This window comes from Capricornis sumatraensis, chromosome 19 (assembly GCF_032405125.1).
Source record: "Capricornis sumatraensis isolate serow.1 chromosome 19, serow.2, whole genome shotgun sequence".
NCBI lineage: Eukaryota > Metazoa > Chordata > Mammalia > Artiodactyla > Bovidae > Capricornis > Capricornis sumatraensis.
Window position 1 is genome coordinate 48057931 of NC_091087.1, and position 26913 is coordinate 48084843.

The following is a 26913-nucleotide window of genomic DNA, read 5'->3' on the forward strand; positions in this document are numbered from 1 at the left end:
CATTTTCATCAAGAGGCTCTTTAGTTCTTCTTCATTTTCTGCCATAAGGGTGGTGTCATCTGCATATCTGAGCTTATTGATATTTCTCCCAGCAATCTTGATTCCAGCTTGTGCTTCCTCCAGCCCAGCGTTTCTCATGATGTACTCTGCATATGTTAAATAAGCACAGTGACAATATGTAGCCTTGATGTACTCCTTTTCCTATTTGGAACCAGTCTGTTGTTCCATGTCCAGTTCTAACTGTTGCTTCCTGACTTGCATACAGATTTCTCAAGAGGTAGGTCAGGTGGTCTGGTATTCCCATCTCTTTCAGAATTTTCCACAGTTCATTGTGATCCACACAGTCAAAGGCTTTGGCATAGTCAATAAAGCAGAAATAGATGTTTTTCTGGAACTCTCTTGCTTTTTCGATGATCCAGCAGATGTTGGCAATTTGATCTCTGGTTCCTCTGCCTTTTCTAAAAACAGCTTGAACATCTGGATGTTCATGGTTCACGTACTGCTGAAGCCTGGCTTGGAGAATTTTGAGCATTACTTTACTATCGTGTGAGATGAGTGCAATTGTGCGGTAGTTTGAGCGTTCTTTGGCATTGCCTTTCTTTGGGATTGAAATGATAACTGACCTTTTCCAATCCTGTGGGCACTGCTGAGTGTTCCAAATTTGCTGGCATGCTGAGTGCAGCATTTTCACAGTGTCATCTTTCAGGATTTGAAATAGCTCAACTGGTATTCCATCACCTCCACTAGTATATTCTCTATAACAACAAATAATTCAAGTCTATTTCTATCACCCAGTACCTTTTCTAAGGAAAATAATTTCTATATTCTGATTGAAAAGCTGAAGAAATTACTAGATAATCCAAGCTTATTTTGACCATCTTCCTTAATATGCTACTTAACTAGCCTGTTGCCTTTGTTCAAATGCCATTATGACTTTTAATATCTGTATTCTCAGACATCTGGCTCCTTTTCTTTCAGGCTTTTTGATTAAGACAACTTTTGAAACAGTCAACTTCACTTTTATTTTGTAGAGTCTAGATAGTTTTATTATCTGAATGTTTCCTTGTCTCTTCACTTTTTATTGTCCAATAATTGATATATTTATATATAAGAATACAAACAGAAGGAAAATTAAGTAACCCCTTTCAAAAATTCCTTTGGTATCATGAGAGCTAATCAACAATAGAAAAAAATTTAATATAAATCCAACCGAGTTAATTCTTACTCACACCTTGATTTCCGTGAACATTTATTAGTTTCCTTAACAGATTTTGGAAGTCTCCTTTAAGTTCAGAATACCATAGTTTCTAAGTCCTTATACCATGCCTTATTTATGAACCTACCTACCATGATTCTAACTTGAGTTAACAATAAGTTAGCAAGGATTTACTAAAGGTCTACTCCATACCTGGCACTGTGCAAGGCATTATAAAGAAGGCAGAAGGAAAGGAGCCAGAGAATAATCCCTGGAATTTGTAACCTGGTTGAGCAGGTGAAATGCTATTGGTTATAAAACACAGCCATTTTCTGAACTGCTAAGAAAGGAAAAACAGGCACCTCATTAAATTTTGACATGTTATCATGTATGTCAAGATCCTTTGACATTTTAAGAGGCATTCTAATTTTAGAAATGCAAAAATATAAAGTGCATCTTAGTTTTAAACACAATAGGTTATATACAGTAACAACCAGAAAATAATACACAGTGATGCTAAAAACAGGAGAGGCTGTAAACACAGTGATGGGTAAAGGGTTGCTGCAATAGATACCACTGCAACCACTTGGATGGTTTGCACAACAACTAAATCTAAACGGAACAGAAAGTCAAAAGCACCAGTGAAGTCCCTGAGTTCTGTGTCACACAGGGTGGCAAACCCCTATGTACTCACTTTAATGAGAAAAGCACACTGAATACCACACTCACATCTGATCCACTGTCACATCCTACTTATCTTACACCCACAATCTTTCACATCCATCCCCTTTTTCCCTATCACACTTCCCACTGTACTATTTCCTCTCACAATTTTCTCTACCAAATCTCTCTAGGCAGTATCTAAATTAATCTTCCCTGTCCATGGCTCTGAGCACAGCAATCCCAACATCGTGGAGATGACAACAATGGCTAATCAATGATGACTAAACTACTTATCTGGCATTCAAAGCCCTAGAAGATCTACCCTGGTAGAGTTATCTCCTACTTTTCTATTGCAACAGTAGTTCTCTTAAAACATTTCCATTTAATTGACTCATCAGATCAATAGTCTCCATTCCCTGTAAAATCTGGCCTCTGTGAAACATTGATGATTAAACACTCCGGGCTAGCAAGTAATACAGTACATCTGTGCCCTTCTCCCACCAATTAGCTATATGCTTGTCCAAACCTATTTATGCCAGTATTATTTGTTCTTGCAATTACGGGATTTAATTAGACACAAATAATGATAAACTATGAGTACAGGAATTAAATTGTTTCTATGAAAAATGAGTTATATGCTTGATTAAAAAACACCAAGCCAATAAAAGAATGAAGTCAAGTTAAAAATGGGTGATACAGCTATCCATGGGGTCACAAAGAGTCAAACACAACTGAGCAACTGAACTGAACTGACTGAAATAGCTATAATAGATTGAGAAAATAAGTAATAAGAATATAGAAAGATACCACACTCAGATTGCTGTCAAGTGTCTCCCATTTTTGCTCCATGTTAAATAAACGAAATTGGTTTATATCAATTCAAGCATAAAATGGTGTGTTTGGGGCAAGATCTACAATCAGCAGACTCCTACTCCAAGAAAATGATCTGTTCTTCAGGAAAAGGTTGGCAAATAAATGTATGCCTGTATATTTTATGTTAAAAAGGCTACATGTGTTGTTTTTTCTAATGATTTCCCCACTTTTACCAAGCTTTCAACTTACAAACTAGCTACTAAATGCATTAACCTGTAAGTCTCAATTTCTTCATCTACAAAATGGGGAAATACCTATACACACAGGGTTATTGAAGGGTTTAATGTGTAAAACACTAAGAATAATGCCTGTAATGTAGGTGGGTTCAAAAAATGAGATCCCAACCTCCACCTATGTATCCTCCTTCTGGATGCTAACAGACCCTTGTTCTTCTTTCATGGTGCTCTTTTTCTCTGTTGTTTAGTCGCTCAGTTGCGTCTGACTCTTGTGACCCCATGGACTGTAGCCTAGTAGGCTCCTCTGTCCATGAGATTTTCCAGGCAAGAATACCGGAGTGGGTTGCCATTTCCTTCTCCAGGGAATCTTCCTGACCCAGAGATCAAACCTGCATCTCTCACAGCCCCTGCATTGGCAGAAGAATTCTTTATTGCTGAGCCACTGGGGAAGCCCTGTATTATAACAACTTCAGTATTGTCTCTTCCCCTCTACAGATGATATATTCTTTGACTGCTAAGCTGTGCAGCTAATATGTTTTATGATCACTTGTCTTGCTCTTAAATAAATAGACCATTAAGTGAAAGGCTGAATGACTGATGAACTTTTGTTCTGGTTAGATAAATAGACGCCTGGCAAAAGAATAACAACAACAAAAAAAAAACAGTTTACAATATTTTACACATTTTATATTTGACTTTCTGTAAGACTTTCTTCAATAGGATAGTTAAATGCTTAATTACAGCAAATTATAGGAGCTTGGACTTCCCTGCTGGCTCAGACGGTAAAAGAATCTGCCTGCAATGCAGGAGACCCAGGTTCAATCCCTGGGTTGGGAGGATCCCCTGGAGAAGCGAATGGCAACCCACTCTAGTATTCTTGCCTGGAGAATGCTATGCACAGAGGAGCCTGGTGGACTACCGTCTATGGGGTCGCAAAGAATTGGACAGGACCGAGCAACTAACACACATTTAGTTTTTCAGTTGATAGGATCTTAAAGATGCATGCTTCTATATTTCTTTTTTGAAAGGCTTCATTTTTTGTTTCTTTGTTGATTCTGCCTTTCTCCTAAGAACTGCTGAAGGACTAGATTACACCTGACAGCAGTCTTGGCAGCCCCTGGAGAATTCTAGTCTTTGCAATGCAATGTTCTTTGGGAGAAGAGAAACCTTTTTCCTGCTTTCCTCCTCCTTCCCAGCCCCCTCAACTCCCCCAAAGGATTAAAACTCTGCATTCTTTTTAGTTGACAATTGACTGGAACATTTTGCAAATAAGTGCCAGGCCTCCATGAGGTGCAAAATACTGACTGTATTAGCTAGTTATTTAGAGAGATGTTAAGATGCTCTTGCCAACATACATTCAATTTAGGCTTTGGATGTTTTGTGTGATCTCCCAGGCAGCATTTGCTTGAAAATGTTGGAATTTAATTTTAAAGTTTTCACATTTGTGGGGGGTTTTCTGTTCTTAATTTTTAAAGCAGCAATAATTTTAGTTCTTTAGAACAGACTCTAGGGTTAATCTTCATATATGTGTATATGATTATACACATATATGTAAAGCCTAAAAAAATTATTATGCTTCTTCTTTTGTTCTCTTCTAATTTTTGTCATTGAACTTAAACTTTCTCAGTGTCAAAAAACTTAAAATGGAACGGCAGTGCTGTTTTTGTAGAGATGGCTTTTTAGGTCCACATCCTTCTTGGGTTAAACATGTAGATTCATATGTAATTCTACAATCATAGACTATAAGGTTATTAAGGGGCAATGAAAGGTCTCTTAGCCACCTACCACGTAAGGCATGTGACAGAATCCACTTAAGCCACATATAATGAAGGATTTCTCCTCAACCAGGAGGAACTATGTTCCTTGATAAAGGTCATTCCAAACTATCACTAATTAATATTTATAATAGTAACAACAATGTATGTTTGTACATGTAGAAGACATGCATTATTTCGGCTGTCCAACTGAAGATGCAGACATGTCTGGGCATGTTTAGCAAAATATTAGGTTAAGCTTAAGTAGGGCTTTGTCACACATGCATGCATGGTTATGCACTTAGCTCTAGGGGAACCATTCATGTCGTGGTCTGGGCACGGGCTGGAAAAGAATTTCCACACATGAGACAGAATGAGAGGGAAATAAAGCTTATTAGAGTGGGAGATGCTGTTAGAACAGGGGCCAGCTCAAGGGAGAACCGACATTGAACAGGGGTCTTTAGTCCACTTCTATACCCAGGGTACAAGGAGTGGGATAGGGGTCTTGTGGATCATTTGCTGATTGGATGAGGCGTGTATACTGGGTGGGGGAAGAGTAGGGCAAATACCTTCTCCCTATGGGGTAGGAGGAGAGACAGGTTATACTATTCCATTAACAGTTACAACATGGGGGAAGGAAGGACGACAAGGGTCTGGCTTCTCCGTTCCTGCATTCCAAGACCTTCCTTGGTTTTATCCGCTCTTTCGTCCTTGGGTCACCACAATTCACACAAACTATTACATTATGACAAACAGGGAACCTTGACCTAGGGTGAAACATGGGCTCTGGGTGGACAAAAATATTAGCAACAGGGACAGAAGCTTTGAGAAGGCCAACAGTAGCATCAGACATCCAGCTTTAGTGTTTACCAAAAAAGCATACAAAGTAAACTGTGTTGCAGACTGATTCACAAGCAAATAAGATTCCCCCTGGGAACCCCCAGAAATGCTTGGAAGAGAGGAAATTTTTGAATGACTATAGTTCCTTCATGAGATGGAAATGAGGTTCAAAAATATAAATGACTTTCCCAAGGACATTCAGGTAGACAAACCAGGAATAGAAGTCATTGGATTTTTCATAGTCATGTACAACCACCAGTAGTCTATAACTGATAACTCTGTGAATGATATACTTTTACATTCGATAAAAGATTGAAATAGAGGGCCACCTCTGAGAGTGTGCCCTAATGTTATCAACATTATCCTTATAAAACTGGACTGAGAATTGTTTAATAGCCAAGTACTTTGTGATATCAATAAACAAGAAAAAAAATACAAACTTGCATCCAGTCCTGATACAATTATTTCATTAAAAGATTATTTTTGCTATGACAATGACTAAACACTGTCAGATATAGTCTACCACCTATCCACCTTACACAGAAGTTGCAGGTCATTTTAGAGAACAGCGTTGAAAGAGAAGCTTCAAAACTAGTTTTGATATTCTCAAGTGTAACCTGTTGAAATGAGTAATAGCTGTACCTATGCCCCATGTTTGAAAGTTTTAAATCAAATCCTGCTATATATGACTTCCACTGTTTATTTATAATTGCATGGACTTTGATACCACCATACTTTGATGGGAATTCCAGCTTGATACTTATAAACTGTGTAGCTTTGGATTAGTCACTGAGCCTTTCTGAAGCCATTTCCTCACTGTGTATAATTTTACACAATTATAACACAAAATTGTGTAAAATAAAATTATAACATTCACCTTGCAAAACTATAGGCATAGAGATGTTATCTGATATAGAATTTCACAAATGGTATTGGTAACCATTACTATTTTTGTTACATAATTGTTGATATAATAATCCAGTATTTTAGTCCTTTTAGTCCTTAAGAACTAAAGATTAAGTACATGCAACAGAATGTGTACAAAATCTTAAGTGAAGAATATAAGATCTTCACAAAGAAGATATGATCAGAAGAAGAAAAGATGATCTAAATCTGTTCAAATACTGACATATGTACAAATTTACTAGTATATCACACAATATGGAACCAACCCAGCCTTCTTACTATTTATAATTTTATTAAAATTTTACCAATGTGATACTTATATAATTCAACCAATGCTCCCGATGACTCAGCTGGTAAAGAATCTGCCTGCAATGCAGGAGACCTCAGTTCAATTTCTGGGTCAGGAAGATCCCCTAGAGAAGGGATAGGTGACCCACTCCAGTATTCTTCGGCTTCCCGGGAGGCTCAGACAGTAAAGAATCTGCCTGCAATGTGGGAGACCTGGGTTCAATCCCTGGGTTGGGAAGACCCCTTGGAGAAGGGTACGGCAACTCACGCTAGTATTCTTGCCTAGATAATCCCCATGGACAGAGAAGCCTGGTGGGCTACAGTCCATTGGGTCACACAGAGTCAGATACAACTGAGTGACTCAGCACAGCACAGAACAGAAGTATATAAATAAATAAAAAATCATAGCCTTCCCTTTTCCTCCATTCAGTTCCATTCCCCTGAGAAAATCAATATTCCCTCTTGGATAAATGTCCTTCCCTATATTATCCTATGATTACACCATCATATTCCAATATCTAAACTTGTCAATCTTACCACCATCACTCCAGCAACAAAGCACCTTGGAAATGTCAGCTTATGTTGTTCTCTTGTATGTCTCTCTCCACACCTAAACTATGATATGCCACAGTTGGGATAGAGGACCAGCAGAAGGTCCTCTTAAATGTTCACAGGAGACTGCTGGAGTCCTTGTGAATTGGGGCTCTACTCACCGAAGAGATGGCTGATACAGGCCACTGATTACAGTGATCTTCATGGTCCAAATCACGATACCTGTGAGAGTGAATGGGAACACCACTAATAATTGCAGTGGATAACCAGGACTGTCTGACGCTAACTGGTATATATTGTCTCCCTATATTTAATTCATACTGACACTTCTGCCTTCTTCTCAATCTCCCTCAAAACATGAGTTTAATGATATTATATCCAGTTCACAATTCTTCAATGACTCTGCACTCTATAGAACAGTATTTCTAAAAATCTTTGTCTTGGGATATTAATGCCCTAGTGGCACTTTTTTTTTTTTTTTTTTTTTTTTTTACTTAAAAGTGCAAACTGGAGGCGTGTAGATGCCATTTCTTCCTACTGTCTTCAAACTACACTACATTCATATGACCAGCCTGGCCTCTGAAAGTATTTGAGTTTAGGGTGCCCATTAACTTACCATCTCCAAACTCATTTAATAACAAAGTCCTTCTCTCCTACATCCAGACCCTATCCCAGTGTGTATGTCTTCCAAATAGGTTGTTAGCTGCCTATTGTTTTTATACTTGGCTATACTCCAAACACGGAGAAGGCAATGGCATCCCACTCTAGTACTCTTGCCTGGAAAATCCCATGGACGGAGGAGCCTTGTAGGCTGCAGTCCAGGGGGTCGCGAAGAGTTGGACATAACTGTGACTTCATTTTCACCTTTCACTTTCATGCATTGGAGAAGGAAATGGCAACCCACTCCAGTGTTCTTGCCTGGAGAATCCCAGGGACGGGGGAGCCTGGTGGGCTGCTGTCTATGGGGTCGCACAGAGTCAGATATGACTGAAGCAACTTAGCAGCAGCACCAGTAGCATACTCAAAACAAATGCTCAGTAAATATGTACTGAGAGGAGGTAGGGAAGGAAAACAGGACTGAAGGAAGGGAGGGAGATTTATTTGATTAAGTCAATGGATACTTTCCATGTATTTCTGCCTTTTTTCTGCTAAATTACTTTCCACGTAATCTGTTTTTTTTCCAGGGTTACTAAGTGTTATACATAATTCATATACAACATTGCACAAGTTGGAGGTACACAACATATTGATCTGATATATGTATATATTGTGAAAGAATTACTACAATAAGTTTAGTAAATATCCATCACTTCACATAGTCAAAAATATTTTTCCCTTGAGAACTTTACTTTTTCTCCTGAACTTTTTATTTTGTATTGGGGTATAGCCAATTAACAATGTTTTAACACTTTCAGGTGAACAGAAAAGGGATTCAGCACATACAAATGTATTCATTCTCTCCCAAACCCCCTCCTATCCAGGCTGCCACATAACACGTGCTATACAATAAGTCTTTGTTGGTTATCCATTTTAAATACAGCAGTGTATACATTTAAGATCTTCTCTCTTAGCAACTTTCAAACATGCTATACATCCCTAGAACGTATTTATCGTATAACTGGAAGTTTGTGTCTTTTGGCCATCTTTACCCAATCCCCTCCTCCCCACTTTAATCTACTGTATGGATTCAAGCTATCTTTCAGCAGATAATGCTGGTATTAAGGATACACAAGCTTCTTTCTACCCCTGTACATTTCCCTGTCACTGGAGTCACTAATGGGGGAAATTATAAAAGTGAAAGGGTTCTGTCCTTTAAAAGTATCCTGATTTGAGAAGAAAAGTACAGGCCCTGATTTTGGTGGGAAAACCTTTTATTCTAGCCCCTTTCCATGAGTACTAATTGCATGCGTGCATGCTAAGTCACTTCAGTCGTGTCTGACTCTGTGCGACCCTATGGACTATAGCCCACCAGGCTCCTCTGTCCCAGGGGATTCTCCAGGCAAGAATACTGGAGTGGGTTGCCATGCCCTCCTCCAGGGAATCTTCCCCACCCAGGGATCAAACCCGTGACTCTTATGTCAGTTCAGTTCAGTCACTCAGTCCTGTCCGACTCTTTGCAACCCCATGAACCGCAGCACGCCAGGCCTCCCTGTCCATCACCAACTCCCGGAGTTCAGTCAGACTCACGTCCATTGAGTCAGTGATGCCATCCAGCCATCTCATCCTCTGTCGTCCCCTTCTCCTCCTGCCCCCAATCCCTCCCAGCATCAGAGTCTTTTCCAATGAGTCAACTCTTCGCATGAGGTGGCCAAAGTATTGGAGTTTCAGCTTTAGCATCATTCCTTCCAAAGAAATCCCAGGGCTGGTCGCCTTCAGAATGGACTGGTTGGATCTCCTTGCAGTCCTTATGTAAGTCTCCTAAATTGGCAGTCAGGTTTTTACCACTAGCACCACCTGGGAAGCCCTAATTAGTTAGTCATAAAATGATAGGTAGAGAGCCCAAAGGTATGCCATAGAAACTAGGCAAGCTTAGTAGTCAGGAAGCTGCACAGAAGTGTAGAGGGACTATGAGATATAGGATCAAGGAGTGAGCAGTGAGTGAGCGGTGGAACTCCTTGAAGAAACACCAAAGGCAGGGCTATAGTTGTTTAAGATCAATCATTTGGAGTTGCTAATTTTACTATCAAAATTTTCACTGTTGTACTTGGGATCAAAAAGTGTCAGTCATTTCTTCAGATGTTTTAGGAAGTATGTTTTGGGGACACATTAAATGTGAACCCTACTGTTGATGGCTGTCGAGCAGTTAATGGTAGGATGGGATCCCTAACATACAGTTAGGTGTGGTCATCTTTCCCGCTGCCTTCTAGCTAAATTTGCTACACAAGCAATAAGAAAGTTTGAGGTAATTGTACTCTGAGAGAGATGTAATATATAGCAAGATCTGCTGGTCTTGGAAAAGTTACTGTAGTCAGAAAAAGATACGTGATGATAATGATGATGATGGTGTTGGTGGAGGCAATGATGGTTGTTGTAAAGATGATAACGATTTGATAGAGTGAAAGAAGTACACAACCAAGAGTGAGAAAGCCTTGGTACTAGCTCAGGTCTGCCATAGACCAGCTCCATGACTGTGAACAAATCACCTAATTATTCTAAGATGTTGATTTCTCATCTCTATGGTGGGAAGATTAATACTTTCCTGTGTGCCTCTTAAGGCTGTTATATGGGAAAAGCAAGAAATAGATGGAATCACTCTGTAATCAGCAACATGCTTAAGTACTTAATGACACAGATTTGTTCAACGGCCTCTGCCAACCAAGTTATCACAATGGGTTGCTAGCCAGGTTGCTAGTTTTCAGATGGGATCATGTGAGGTAGAAAAAAAAAAAAAACATGCAGAGGCTATTGGACTTTAGGAACTTTGTGTGAAAAATGTAACCAAATTTGTGAGGTAGTAGTAAGTGTACAGTTTATAATCCTAATTCAACGTAATTTATATAATTTTTTAAAATAACACATTTTTATGGCATTCATATTTTCAAAGTGTTTTCTAAAATAGCTGACCCATAGTAGAAAATAGGGCTTCCCTTGTGGCTCAGTGATAAAGAATCTGCCTGCCAATGCAGGAGATGCAGATTCGATCCCTGGGCCAGGAAGATCCTCTGGAGAAGGATATGGCAACCCACACCAGTATTCTTGCCTGGAGAATTCCATGGACAGAGAAACCTGGCGGGCTACAGTCCATGCAGATGCAAAGGAGTCAGAGATGACTTAGCAACTAAACAACAACAACAAATAAAAAATAAGTATTCATAAGGATGAAAGGGGCTTCCCTTGTGGCACAGCTAGTAAAGAATCCACCTGCAATGTGGGAGACCTGGGTTCAATCTCTGGGTTGGGAAAATCCCCTGGAGAAGGGAAAGACTACCCATTTCAGTATTCTGGCCTAGAGAGTTCCATGGACTGTATAGCCCACGGAGTCACAAAGTGTCGGACATGACTGAGTGACTATCACTGAGCGACTTTCACTTTCACTGAGCGAAGGATGAAAGGGAAAATGCTGTGGCTGAGAAGGAAGTGTTGCCCTGGCCCTCAGAAAAATTTAAACTCTAGTCTATTATTACTATAGGGCTCTGAACAAAGATCTCAGTTTCCCCACCTGCCAACTGAGGATGAGGAACTGGATGATTTTCAATGTCTTACTAACTCTTAACATTTGATAATTATGTGAAATTACCTATGCTCTCCCATGTTTCCAGATGGAGGTGACACTGACTGACATTCTCATCCGAGCCAGCCCTGCTGTCATCTCTGGTTCTCCTAGTATCAGTGGGATGTGACAAGCAAAGAAGGAATGGAGAAACGTGCTTTGAAAACCAAATATACAATTTTATATCTCAAAATATCTGTTTATACTTTTCATACAATTTGTAGGATGTAAATATCAAAGCAAAAACTTGATAAAGTTTGCATACAAGTACCAATAGTTGGGTTAAATGGAGAACTAGACATGAACCTGGCCACCACTAATGAATGGGCTACGATGCACAGGCTGGATCAGAGTTCTCCAGATCACAAAGGTCAGAAGACAATCTAGAAGACAGGGGGAGTGCTGGAAGTCAGGACCTATTACTGGAGACCAACTAAATGTCCATAATGATCTGAGCTTTCTTCAGTGCATTTTCCTGAGCCAAGTGCATCCCTGTTTCAAGGATAGCATGTTAGAATTTACTGTAAATAGTTCACATGCTTTAGGGTTGTTAAACAATTTTAGCCCATTATGCCACAATCTTCACACTGAAACCCTCCTGTATAAGATCTCATAATGTTTGCCTGCCCCAAAAGGTTTGCACTATTTTTCAATTGCATTCTATGCAGTATCCTCCTCCTACATTAATCTTTTCCAACTCCTTTCAGTCAGTTTTAGAAACAAAGAGAAATCCCAGAATTGAAAGAACGCTTTATTAGTTTCCTTACTTTCTACATCATACCTTTCAGAGAAGGATATCTCTTAATCTTCTTCTGCAACTTCCTCTAAGGTCTCACCAGTTTTGTATGTGGAAATGCTTTTATATGTAATCTGATTCTGTCCTGCCACGAAAGAAAAACTTTACCTCTTAGTTCTGTATATTCTGTTGTCAATAAAAAGACCCTCAAAGGGTGCTACTGAATAAGGCATTTGGCAGTTATTGATTTCCATGTCTCCACTATATCTCCCAGCCCAATTTATACCATATGCTCTGTAAGTGTCCCTTTTATCAATCTGAACTTTTGGATATATCCTTATCTCTAACAGGAATGTTCACCTATCCACCCAATCACCCATTCCTCTGACTCACCCCTACTTACCCTATAATATTAATTCAAATATCCCCTTCTCCTGGAACTTTGACCAACATCACACTTCGTATATGCATATACACACATACATACAGAGTTAGATGCTCTTTAACTCAGCTCCCATAGCAACCTTTACTTAATTCCTACTTACTACCACAGCACACTGTGATTGTTAGCTTATTTCCCTCTCCAAATGTATGCAATAACCTTCTTGTGGTCAGGGACTGTCTTATTCACATCCATATCTCTGTCACCTAGTACAGTACTTGGACTACAGAAAGTAGTCAAGAAATATTCAGTAAGTTAATTAAATGCATCATCTCAAGCACAAGGCCCTCCCACTAATTCTCTACAGCAATCTTTTTTGCTTCCACATTAAAATTATGAAAATTTAACAAGCTCTTGATGACAATTTGGAAGCCTCACTAGGACCTCTCAGACGGTATTTCTCTTGTGTTTCAAAATGTATCTGCTTTGCATGACAGTACAGATGTCAGCCTTTCTACATTTTCCCAGAATTACCTTGAGTCGAATATGCGCCTCCCGTGTAGTTCCAAAGCTTCTATCTGGGCAGGCAGCTCTGTTGTTAGCTGACTGTCGGCATTGCACTGCTGCACTCATAAAGGATTGTCAGCACGGTGCAGTATTACTATGTGAGATGATTTGCTCATGTAAAGACACATTAAATCTAGCAGTTGCTTTGTCTCTTGTCAAGGGAATTGTGCACCGTTACATTAGAGATGAGAGTTTGCAGTGTCAACCTGCTACGGCTGTTTTTGCTACCCACTGTAGAAGAATCAACAATTCCTGCTTGTTTCCTTGTTTTTCTACCTTGGTAACAACTTAGCCATTATCCAAACAGGAATCGTATCACTGCCAGGAAAATAAAATCCCTTGGGGCAAGGGTCAGTTCATGCAAGTTTCTCTATTGTGGGCTTGAGTCCTACTCTTTATCCTCAGGCCAGTGTCTGGGCACTGCCACTCCTTGCTAAGAGGCTTCTCCCCATTTCCCACTTGAGCTTCCAAACCAGTATTCAAGATTTCCCATTGTCACATTTTACCAGGTTTCCACCAGGCTTCCAACACAAAATTCCTACTGGCATTACTACCTATTTGTTGCTCAGACTTTTGGAAACGTGCTCTGTTGCCCAGGCTAACATGTTACCTACACATGCAGAAGAGTTCCCCTCCAGGACAGCACATTCCCAAGGGGCAGCCTAATTCCAAAGTCCTTTTCCTCTTATTCTGCCCCATTCTGTAGACATCAATTATGCCATGTGTGTCCTACACTGAAACAGGACACATGACAGGATTTGATATACAGGATAGTTCCAGTGGGCCTTAGAAAGCATCACTACGAACAAAGCTAGTAGAGGTGATGGAATTCCAGTTGAGCTATTTCAAATCCTGAAAGATGATGCTGTGAAAGTGTTGCACTCAAAACACCAGCAAATTTGGAAAACTCAACAGTGGCCACAGGACTGGAAATATCAGTTTTCATTCCAATTCCAAAGAAAGGCAATGCCAAACAATGCTCAAACTACTGCACAACTGCACTCATCTCACACGCTAGTAAAGTAATGCTCAAAATTCTCCAAGCCAGGCTTCAGCAATATGTGAACCATGAACTTCCAGATGTTCAAGCTGTTTTTAGAAAAGGCAGAGGAACCAGAGATCAAATTGCCAATATCCACTGGATCATCAAAAACGCAAGAGAGTTCCAGAAAAACATCTATTTCTGCTTTATTGACTATGCCAAAGGCTTTGACTGTGTGGATCACAATAAACTGTGGAAAATTCTGAAAAAGATGGGAATACCATACCACCTGATCTGCCCCTTGAGAAACCTATCTGCAGGTTAGGAAGCAACAGTTAGAAGTGGACATGGAACAACAGACTGGTTCCAAATAGGAAAAGGAGTACATCAAGGCTGTATATTGTCACCCTGCTTATTTAACTTCTATGCAGAGTACATTATGAGAAATGCTGAACTGGAAGAAGCACAAGCTGGAATCAAGATTGCTGGGAGAAATATCAATAACCTCAGATATGCAGATGACACCACCCTTATAGCAGAAAGTGAAGAGGAACTAAAAATCCTCTTGATGAAAGTGAAAGAGGAGAGTGAAAAGGTTGACTTAAAGCTCAACATTCAGAAAACGAAGATCATGGCATCTGGTCCCATCACTTCATGGGATATAGATGGGGAAACAGTGGAAACAGTGTCAGACTTTTTTTGGGGGGGCTCCAAAATCACTGTAGATGGTGACTGCAACCATGAAATGAAAAAACGCTTACTCCTTGGAAGGAAAGTTATGACCAACCTAGATAGCATATTCAAAAGCAGAGACATTACTTTGCCAACAAAGGTCCATCTAGTCAAGTCTATTGTTTTTCCAGTGGTCATGCATGGATGCGAGAGTTGGGCTGTGAAGAAAGCTGAGCGCTGAAGAATTGATGCTTTTGACTGGTGGTGTTGGAGAAGACTCTTGAGAGTCCCTTGGACTGCAAGGAGATCCAACCAGTCCATTCTGAAGGAGATCAGCCCTTGGGTGTTCTTTGGAAGGAATGATGCTAAAGCTGAAACTCTAATACTTTGTCCACCTCATGTGAAGAGTTGACTCATTGGAAAAGACTCTGATGCTGGGAGGGATTGGGGGCAGGAGGAGAAGGGGACGACAGAGGATGAGATGGCTGGATGGCATCAGCAACTTGATGGATGTAAGTTTGAGTGAACTCCAGGAGTTGGTGATGGACAGGGAGGCCTGGCGTACTGCGATTCATGGGGTCGCAAAGAGTTGGACACAACTGAGCAACTGAACTGAACTAAATAGTTCCAGTTTAGGAAAGAAGAAACAACTGATGAAAGAAAAACAATTCAACTTCCTCTCTTTTTTTCCCAAGATTTTCTTCTCTCCTTTATTCCTGTTTCCAAAATCCCTAGCAGAAAATATAATAGGCAGAAACCAGGCAGAAACAACAAGAAGAAAAAGTTTAAAGAACCAGAGGCTCTTGGGGAAAGTTGGAATCTTTGCAAGTAGGAGAAGGTACTAATGTTAGCTCACTGGCCAGGCCTACTTTTTTTAAAGGTTCACTTTGGTAACTTCTATTACTACTAAGAAACAACACATTTTCAGCACTACATTTTGCTTCGGCAGGCCCCTTTCAACAATATATTATGGCTCTATTATAGACAAATTGAATTAATCACTTTCTCCAAGATGCATGTTGTAGCAGATAAAACATTTTTAAGTTTGCGTTGCTGCAAGAGTTTTCTGGCAATGGGGTAGCCTGCAAAAAGCATCCCTTTCCATCAGGGGCCCAATGATGCAGTATACTCTCCTTTCCATTAACTGTGTCCTGCTCTCTGTTGTATACCTCCCCAGTGTTTTCTGCTCATGTTCTTAGTCTCAGATTCCTTAAGGATTCAGCCAGTATAATAATCTATCTGGCTTGCCACCTTTCTGTGCAACTACATTTTTAATGCAACAAACACTGTGGTATAATTATTTTATTCCTTTTTGATAAATCTATGGAAAGCTAGAATTTTACAAATAAAAGACTCTTGTGGGGCTTTCCTGGTGGCTCAGTGGTAGAGAATCCACCTGCCAATGCAGGAGACAAGGGTTGGATCCCTGATCCAGGAAGATCCCACATGCTGCAGAGCACACTAAGCCTCTGTGCCACATTATTAAGCCTGTGCTCTTGAGCCCAGGACACACCCTAGAGCCCATGCTCCACAACAAGAGAAGCCACCACAGTCAGAAGCCCATGCACCACAACTAGCAAGTAGCCCCTACTTTTCAAAACTAGAGAAACGCCCACGCAGCAATGAAGACCCAACAAAGCCAAAAATAAGTAAATAAAATGATCAAAAAAGAGAAAGAAACTCTTTCCTACACAAGGATATGTCAGACTGCAGGTAACTTTCAAAGAGAAAACATATGAATTAGGAGACTGTTTTTCTTAATGAAGTAAAATGGTCCCTTCCTTTGCCATTCCTCAAGAGTATGGTCCAATTAGAAAAATCACATGTAAATAAAATCATATAGTATTTGTTTTTCTCTGTTACATGGGGAATCTAACAAAAAATAAACAAAACAAAACAGAAACTCATAGATACAGAGAAAGACTGGCAGTTTCCAGGGAGCAGGGGATGCTGTTGGGTGAAATAGATGAAGGTAATTAAGAGGCACAAACTTCCAGTTATAAAATAAATAAGTCATGGAGATATAACACACAGGTTAGAGAATATGGTCAATAATATTGTAATAAATTTAAATTATGACTGAATGGTCACAGGTCCATTCAAGTTGTCACAAATGGCAAGATTTCATTCTTTTTTATGGCTGAGTAGTACTTCATTATATATATATTTCTTCATTGACCCATTGGTTGTTCAGTAGCGTGCTGTTTAGTCTCCATAGTTGATTTCTAGTTTCATATTGTCATGGCTGATAAAGATGCTTGATATGATTCCAATATTCTTAAATTTATTGACACTTGTTCAGTGGTGATCTATTCTGGAGAATACTCTATATGTACTTGAAAAGATTGTGTATTCTGCTGACTTTTGGATGGAATGTTCTTTATTAAGCCCATTTGTCTGTGTTGTTTTGGGCCAGTGCTTCCTTGTTGATTTTCTGTCTGAATGATCTATCCATTGATGTAAGAGGTGTATTAAAGACCCCTGCTATTTAGGCATTGCTATCAATTTCTCTTTTTATGTCTGTTAATATTTGCTGTATATATTTAGGTGTTCTTATTTTGGGTGCATAAATATTTACAAGTGTTACATCCTCTTGCTGAACTGATCATTAATTCATTAACTTTATCATTATGTAGTGCCCTTCTTAATGCTTTTGAATTGTGGTGCTGGAGAAGACTCTTGAGAGTCCCTTGGACTTCAAAGAGATCAAATCAGTCAACCCCAAAGGGAAACAACACTGAATATTCATTAAAAGGACTGGTGCTGAAGCTCATACTTCAGCCACGTGATGCCTAGAGCCAACTCATTGGAAAAGACCCTGATGCTGGGAAAGACTGAGGGCAGGAGGAGAAGGGGACAACATGGAGGATGAGATGGTTAGATGGCATCATCAACTCGATGGACATGAGTTTGAGCAAACTCCAGGAGACAGTGAAGAACCAGGAAAGCTGACATACTGCAGTCTGTGGGGTCCCAAAGAGTCAGACACAACTTAGCGACTGAACAGCACTGTGCCCTTCTTTGTCTCTTGCTATAGCCTCTGTTTTGAGTTCATTTTGTCTGATGCAAGTATTGCTACTCCAGTTTGTTTGTTCGTTTTTTTTTTTTTGGATTTGAATGAAATATCTTCTGTCATTCCTTCACTTTCAGTCTCTGTCTTGAGATTTGAAGTGAATCTTTTATAGGTAGCATATAGACAGGTTTTTATTTATTTATTTTTTAATCTATTCAGCCACTCTATGTCTATCCTTTTTTCTCTCTCTCTTCTCCTTCTGGGACTCTTATGATGCAAAGATTAGTACACTTAATGGTATCCCGAGATCCCTAAATTATCTTCATGTTTTAAAAATCCTTTTTCTTTTTGATGTTCCTATTGGCTGATTTCCACTATCTCATCTTTGAGATCACTGATTCATTTTTCTGCATTATCTAATCTGCTGTTAATTTCATCTGGTGTATTTTTCATTTCAGTTATTGTATTCTTCATCTCTGGTTCTTTTTTTTACATTTTTCATCTTTTCTTTGAAGTTCTCATTGTGTTTATCCATTCTTCCCCCAAATTCAGGGAGCATCTTTATGACCATTATTTTGAACTGTTTATCAGATAAATTACTCATCTCTGTTTCATTTAGTTCTTTTTCTGAAGTTTGTTTTGTTTGGAACATATACCTTTTTCTCCTCATTTTGTCTAAATCTCTGTGTTTGTTTCTATGTATTAGGTGGATCAGCTGTGTCTCCTGGTCTTGAAACAGTGGCCTTATGCAGAAAGTTTCCTGAAGGACCCAAAAGAGCAGTCCCCTCTGGCTGCAGAGCCAGGCACTTCAGGGGGATCCCTGGTATGGGCCATGTGTACTCTTCTGTTGTGGCAGTGCCATGGTTGCTGTGGGTGTGCTGATGGGCTGGGCAGGCCCCCTGTGGTGGGAGCCACTTGTAGGGGAGGGGTATCAGCTGGAGCAGGGTGAGGGCTACTAGCAATGAAGACGGCAAATGTCAGAAATGGTACCCTCCAGCACTGGGCCAGCTAAATAGAGGGAGAATTTTTAAAATGGTGCCTACTAGTGCTTTGATTCCCAGTGAAAGTTCCAATAGATCCCTGCCCCTTCAGCACTCACCCTAAAACTAAGCAATGAATCTTCTGCATATATGACCCAGGTGTTTTCCAATCTGCTGACTCCATGCTGGGACTCAGAGCAAGTCAGTTTGTGCACAAATCCTTTAAGAGCAGTCTCCTTTTCTTTTTCTTTGTATTCTTAGTTGTGGAAGAGCTGTCCTACTAGTCTTCAAGTCATTCTCAGAGAGTTATCCTATATGTAGTTGTAGTTCTGGTGTGTCCACGGGAGGAGGTGAGCTCAGGATGTTTCTACTTCACCATCTTGATCCGCAGCAATTTTATCTTTATAAAAGTATATGCATATATAACAACACAAATATACCAAAATATATGCACAAAAACATTCTCTGAGTGAATGTTGAACACTAGCCTTGGAATAAGACAGATCTGAGTTGGAATTAAAGCTCCATTATTTCCTAGATATGTGACCTTGGACAAATTACATAGCACATCTAGATTTCACTGTCCTTATTTGCAAGATTATTTTGAGAATTAAATGAAATGAGGCCTTTTAAATATATAACAACTGCCTGGCACCTCATAAGTACTTAAGTGTGTATTACTTTTCCTAGTGATAATAATATTATTACAAATACTATACAGCATCATTTATAATAGCAAAACACTCAACTATCTATCATCTGGGACTCAGTTAAACAAACACAGGTCTATTCAATAGAATAAAACACAGTTCTTTAAAAATGAGATCATTATATATAGAAATAGAGTTAAACTATGAAAAAATTAAGTTTCAGTATTAAAAGTATTATTTTACATGTGTGAAAAGCACATAATAAAACATTTTTACTAGGATAGAGAGAGAGTTGAAGAGAGAGAGAGTACATGTGAGCACTAGAAACAAGAATATGAACCAAAATATGAGTAGTGACTATCTCTGGGAAATGGACTAATGGGGCATTTTAATTTCCTTCTCTATCCTAAATTTCTATAATAATTTGTTTTTTAAAAAATAAGAATGTATTATTAGTTTCATGATTAACAAAAATAATATTTTGAAAGTAAAAATGAATTTGATATGTGATGTAATTCTTCATATTGAATCTTCATTCCAAGTAAGCGAAAATAGGCATGTATTGTTAACAACTCTTAGCAAAGAGAGCTGTTTCAAGACGAAATGCTCAAGTATAAAAGGAGCTTTATTTTCTTTCCCCTGCCTTAGTTTAGAGCTGCTTGTTTGTTTCAGTGTACTTAACTGAATATGTAAGGAATTGATAGAAAAACCCAAATATGAGAGATACATATAAATACATATTTTTTATTTTAAAATAATTTTAAATAATTCAATCTGAATAGAAAGATATAATTTATTAAACTAGCTGTTTTCTATTTTTCAATTACATATTGAAGGATCATGGGGATCATTTTCATCCTCAGATTCCCAGAACCTAGTTTATAGAAAATGAAATAAATATGTGTTTAATGAATGACAGAGAGGAGAGTCACTGGCTCTCACTTAAACACACCTCTCCTTAACTTCTTAATAGTTGACTTACACATCCTCTATTACTAAAGTCAGTCAGCAAAGATATGAGGTGGGTAAGGGAAATAAAACAAGGAAGAAACCAGAGGCTTTCACAGAAGAGCATAACAGATACCATAGAACCAGAGAATTTTAGAAGATGAAGATAACAATGAAGCTACCTAATGTAACTCTTTTTTCTATGAGGAAACTGAGTCCCAGAGAAAGTGAATTACCCCAGGTGGTAATATGCTGATTAGTGGCAAAGTCAGGTCTTAACCCAGGTCTTCTACTTCCAATTCAACTTCCCTTCCTGTTCAAACTGCTACTCCCCACAACAGTGCTATTACTTAGAGAAACTGGTGTAGATTCTTCCCTCCTCAAGGGCAGTGGTGGTGAACGGGAAAAGTTTACTCTAATAAAGCTACATATCTTTGTAATTTTATTTCATTTTAAATTGTCTCCCCAGTGAGTATTTTATATGTAAATAGTAGGCAACTGAAGTGTCTACTATTATTTTGTACCTTTAAAGATGTTTCTGCCTTTCTAACTCTCTTCTGGTCACTTGATAAGTCAAGGATGTCTGATATCTTTGCCACCATCTTTCACATGGTGGCAAATGTGAGCTTGACATAACACATGAGACTTTTATGAGACCTGATATTTTCCCCTAGATTCTAGCCCATCCAAAGTTAAGCAGGCAGAAGGAAGATTGATTCAACAGCTTATCTTTTACTTACTCCAGCCCCAGTGAAGTTTTTCCCCCTATTACCATGTTACACAAGGGCAACCCCACACTGGCAGTTGGTTGTTAATTACATTTGATGTGCAGTAACACAAGAGAGCTAATTAACTTGCATCAAAAAAGCTTTATTTACTGTGACAAATTAAACAAACTCATAAAGTGTTCAGCCACAATGACTCTCAATTATCATGCAGTCCAAGTAATGTAGTGCAAACATATTCCCAGGCCTCTCCCAGGTATCACTTCAGTCTCGCAGCCCTTCTGCACATGTATGATTATGAAGAATCTTTATAATGAAAAGAACTGGAAGTCAACTGCTCTTTGTTTTGCTTTATGTATGTGTGTGCATGCATGTGTTGAGTGTATATATGTTATCATAGGTACATCTGGACATGTTGGTCATATTCAATTTGTTAATTCTTGCTTACTTCATCATTCAACAGATTTTTTCCTAGATTTTAATCTGAGAAATAAAAACAAACAGGGGAAAAAAATTACTCTTCCAAAGCTCATGGTCTGTGTTAAGCATGATTGTTTAAACTGATCATCTTCAGATTCTTCTCCTAGATAGTGTGACTCTTTAATGGAAACATCACTACTCCATGATGACTCAGAAGGTATATTATAAAACAGAGTCTTTATCTTTTCATAGAGTAAAAGGATAAGATTAGCTGCCTCAGCCAACAGAAAACATAACTGAGTATCTTTGGAGGAAGCTTTCTTGTTTTGGAAAAAAAACTAGTTTTAATTTCGACCATTCTTTGAAAAACAGGGTTAAAAATTTAATCGTGTGGTGCATATGTAAGGAAATACATTCTCTTTCTATCTAGTTAATTTGTAAGGTAATTATTTGAGACCAGTAGCACAGTAACGGAGAAGACAATGGCAACCTAATCCAGTACTCTTACCTGGAAAATCCCATGGACGGAGGAGCCTGGAAGGCTGCAGTCCAAGGGGTCGCAAAGAGTTGGACACGACTGAGTGACTTCACTTTCACTTTTCACTTTCATGCATTGGAGAAGGAAATGGCAACCCACTCCAGTGTTCTTGCCTGGAGAATCCCAGGGACAGAGGAGCCTAGTGGGCTGCCATCTATGGGGTCACACAGAGTCAGACACCACTGAAGCAACTTAGCAGCAGCACAGTAAACTGGAAAAAACACTGAACTTGAAACCAGATGATACTGGCAAATAGTTCATGCAGCCAAGTAAGTGGCAGAACCAGGACTGTCTAACTCAGAAGCTTGTTCTCAACTATTGTCAACAAAGTGGCTTTGGCAAGTTATTAAACTCATATTAATGTAGATAACATTTGAGACTATTTATAAGTGGGAATCATAATAAGGGAAATTGTAAATTGCTGATGCCATTATGAATATTTGCTGATTGGCTTCACCAAAAACATTCATGATGAAAGTCTGTTAATTGCCATTTTTCAACAGTAGAGTTCTAAATCTATAGGCTAAGAAATGACTAGGAAAATGAACTTTCTTGAAGGACAAAATGTTTCCTCTTCTACATGACAATTTGGAATACTAGTATCTCTTGAAGAGACAGCTATTCTGTGTGCTTTGAGTAAAGCAGAGAAGTACTGAGAAATAGAAACAAAGTCTAGGGAGACTGCTGGCTCTTTAATAACCTCCCCAAGCATTTCTCAAAGTGAGTCACCTTTGAGTCCCTCAAAGAACCCTTCAAGAGACACAAACGCAAGGGACTGCCTTGGAATCGATCCTCCTTTAAATCTGAACCAGAGTGGCCTCTACAAATCTACCCCAGGAGTCATGTTTTGTCCATTTCCCATTAAACCTCAATCCAAAAGGAAGTCATGCTTCCCAGAAACAGATGGGAAGACACCCTCAGGACAGGATGTCTTTTTGAATAAGTTTCAGTTTATAGCTAAGGTCCAGAGTCACTCTGTTCCTGAAGGACTTTAATCCTCCTTCTACCTAATCAGTGTTTTTGTCTTTTGGACAGACATCAAGTTTAGGTAAAAAAGGCTCACCAATAATATACTTTATTCAGCAACAGGTCACAGCAGGGTCTGGTAAAGAAATCACAGTAGGAAACGCAGCTGAGTGTGGGCATAATAAAATGTCCTTTATTTACAGGAGCATAACCTGTAACATGCAATTTTGACACTGAGGTATACCATAGTGAGTCTAAAAGACTGCTGATTCTCTAATGAAAACTCTGAGTGATTCCAAAGGTCTAGGGTCTTGTACACTGAGTGATTATTGTGGACTAACAAGGTAATGTGATTATTCCACCCTAGAATGTTCATAAAAACAATGGCACACTTCTACCTCTGCCAACTCTTCCTATCCAGGCCACTATAGTTTATAACTGTCACATAGGTTTTCTAATTGAAAAGAGGTCAGAAGACTGAACAATTTTGTTTTTCACTTACTGGCTTCTTCATAAAGTTCATCTCACTCAAATGGCTCCCAAGGACCTATACTTCACAGGCAGAACTATTTGCCTCCCTCTCCCTCAGGATAATTATGAGATAAAATGAAAACAAAGACTCAAAACAGAAATAAAGCCTGAAATAAATCATCTGTGCAAATGGAGAGATAAAACTAGTAATATTGAATATCTTACAGCCTAGTCTACAAGGAACAATCTTATAGTTCTCTATCCCATCAGGAAAGATAGGCACATAAGAGGCTGACCAATTTATTATAAACAGGCCTTTTTATGCTAGACTGATTGCAGAGATGTTACTATAATGGAAAATTCTGAAGAGGACATTAAAATACAGCTACAATGCCAAATGGAGTAGTTGATTTTTAGAGCTTTATTCAAGACTGAACGTGACACTCCCTTCTGCGTATGGAAGTGTCCATGGGTGGCCATTAAATCAAACTGAGCATCTTACAAGCCTATTCATATTGACCAGAGTATGGTGGCTCATTTAACCAATTCTGCAAGTGCATATTGCAGGGACCTAGAGGGGTTGTAAAGACCCTTCTAACACTGTTCAGAGCTCTCTTTGATTACAATGCTCTCTGTGGGACTACAGGAGTTACTCACCACTCGCCACTGCACCCCACCCCATTTTGAATATTAAGAAATTCTGAACCAAGCAAGCGATGATGCATTCCTTTCTGCTCAGATTATTTCAGTGAGATTCAGAGAAGTCAGTCAAATCAATACCAGTTTGCAATCCTGCTCCCTGCCCCTGTATTTCAAATTGCAAGGAGACCCACAAATCTCTCTGATTCTGCCCTACTTTTTGGCACAAAGCTTGATGACATTCTATGTGAATATGTGCCTTGAACTGCAGTGGACATCCTGACTTCTCAGGGTCAAAGACTTGAAAAGAATCACAGGACTTTGGCTTTGTGACCATCAGAGTCTATAAGGCTTTACACTATTGATGAAGCAGGAGATGTCACTGTCCTTTTCCTTTCAAAATTCCAAACTAGGGTGATTCTCCTAGTTTGAAACATCCTTGAGAATAAGAATAGGGCTCTTAACTCTCTCATTTTCTCATCTTAATGGGCCATATTATACTAGTCTACAATTAAAATTATAAATGTATTTCAAGGGAAGTCTATGGAGCAGATGAGGAAAAGGAATAGCTTGTTGACTTTTAGGACATCCTAGAACTCAGAGCTTTAATGGAGCATTGGAATACAGTCTCCATTAAAGGGCCACAGTGAGAGAATACAAGCTCACTCCATGCCTGCTGTAACTACTGAATTCATTTTGAGAAATGCCTTTGAATATTTTCAGTGATAGCCAAGTTTTTGGCTTGAGGATGAACTTTAAAAACAATTTTAATACACAAATTATCAATTTTAATGAGTAAGGTAATGAATTGATTGTCCTAGAGAATATTATTTTTATTTGGAAAGAAAGGAGATGGTACTATAATATTCTGATAATAATCTTATGAGGGTCTAGAGTTGATTCTGCTGCTGCTGCTAAGTCACTTCAGTCGTATTCAACTCTGCGCAACCCCATAGATGGCAGCCCACCAGGCTTCCCCGTCCCTGGGATTCTCCAGGCAAGAACACCGGAGTGGGTTACCATTTCCTTCTCCAATGCATGAAAGTGAAAAGTGAAAGTGAAGTTGCTCAGTCGTGTCCGACTCTTAGTGACCCCATGGACTGCAGCCCACCAGGCTCCCCCGTCCATGGGATTTTCCAGGCAAGAGTACTGGAGTGGGTTGATTCTGAATGCAGTATAAAAACATGCTTCAGGCAAAAATGTCACGCTCCATGCAAAACATCTACTGGTTTGAAAAACACTCATTTAAAGTCCTATTACTTATTGAAAATTGGTCGGTGACCAGAATGCAGAATAATTTACAGAAAACAGCCACTTGTTCATGTAAGAGATACTGACTGAGTACCTACTACATGGCAGCCAGACATCATCTTAGGCTGAGAATCCAAAGATGATCAGTAACTATCCTCAAGAAGATTATAATACAGTGAAGCCATGGAAACAAACAATATTGTGTTAATAATGTGGTTGTTGTGTGAGAGAGTTGTACCCACTGTAGAGGCAGCATAGGAAAGGGAGTGCTTAATAAACACAGCTAACACATAGTCCCCTCTATGTGCCAGGCTCATCTAAATAAATTAACTCGTTTACTCCTCATAGCAACCTTATAAGGTCAGCACTACGTATCTGAGAGAGACAAAGCTTGTCTGAGGAATAACATTCAAGCTGAGGCATGCTGACTTGAGTTAGTGAGACATAACTAAGATTATCTGAGGGAGGGCATGGCAACCCACTCCAGTATTCTTGCCTGGAGAACCCCCGTGGACAGAGGAGCCTGGTGGGCTACAGCCCATGGGGTCGCAGAGTCAGACATGACTGAGCGACTAAGCACGGCACAGCACAGCACAACTGAGATTACACATAGTACATCATTAATGGTGAGTGAAGTATTGAGGTAGAATGGGAGCCAAAATGAGGCTGTACATAAATATAAATATGAAGGGCCCAAGGCTCTGAGGACCTTAGGTGACATCCAAAAGAGGTTAGGATTATCAGGTAGATGATGGGGAACTCTTAGAGAATTCTGAACAGTTATTTGCACTAAATCCCATCCAATATAGCCAATCAACTCAAGGGGAATCTTATAAAGACAAAGGTAAGAACCAAGTATACTAAAAACATCCTTCAAGGCATCAGCAAAACAGAGTAGCTGCAACATCTCTACGGGTTTGCATAACAAGCCATTATGAAGATCCAAAGTCTTGGCTCTCCTGGTAACCTGAGATAGTCCATTTATTAATAATTCTCCTAAGAGGGCCAGGTAAAGTGGCCTCTGACTCAGCCTCAGCATTCCACCAAGGCCCCTTGGCCTAACCATGGGAACTAATTCCAGTCAGAACCAAAGCTTGTTTGTACAGCTAAATGAATAAATGTGTATAAACCCAGGTTCTGACTTCTTATCAGTCTGTGTTGCTAAAATACCAAAGAGTAATTATAATAGGATTTCCAGTTAACGATTTTTTGTCTGCTATAACATTTAAATTAGACTAAATTCAGCTGTTTGAGTGCCCTCTGACAATATTTTTTCTCTCAGCTCCATGACTGTTTTATCACTCCATACACACTTGACCTAATCGGCACCCTTCTGCACTCTAAAATGTTTATACTGTTAAATGAATTTTTAATCTAACTTTTACAGCATTCAATTTCAGTTTCATCAGCCATCCACAGTGTAATATCTAATGTTTTAAAATAATCTCGACAGCTTAAAAAAAAAAAAGCTGGGGGAGGGGGAAGAATTGCCGTGTTATGAAGCAAATGATTAATT